This window comes from Populus euphratica, unplaced genomic scaffold (genome assembly GCF_000495115.2).
Source record: "Populus euphratica unplaced genomic scaffold, PopEup_1.0 scaffold2792.1, whole genome shotgun sequence".
NCBI classification, from domain to species: Eukaryota; Viridiplantae; Streptophyta; class Magnoliopsida; order Malpighiales; family Salicaceae; genus Populus; species Populus euphratica.
The window spans coordinates 1125-1643 of NW_011502617.1; positions in this window are offsets into that span (position 1 = coordinate 1125).

Below are 519 nucleotides of genomic sequence, written 5' to 3' on the forward strand. Positions count from 1 at the left end.
TTTAACTTTACCTCCTCCATTAGAGATGCTATTGCTGTCTAAAACGTTAATGGCAAGATTAAAAATTAAAATTCAAGTTCTCTTTCCTTACTCTCCTAGCTATGCTTTTTCACACATAAATTTAGCAGTGTGTTAATATGAACAGTTGAAAGCAACTTTATTGTCGGCGTCACATGGACAGTGAAGCTGTTTAGGAATTGTTTTTCTATAGTTATTTGAGCCCCCCTCTAGTTTAACACCTACCGTTCATTTAGCGGTTCGAATATATTTTTTTAAAATTTTAATTTTAATTATTTTTTATATTTTTTAATCATGTTAATGTATTAAAATAAAAAAATATATTATTTTTTTATATATTTTCAAAGAAAAAATACCTTAAAAAACAAACCCCTATTCCATTTTTAAACTTACTCCGAAAATATATTTAAACTTACTCTAATTAAAAAAAATATATGCTAAAAATAATCAGTTATAGCATGTTTATCACTGAGATCCAGTTACTAAATGCTATCATGATTC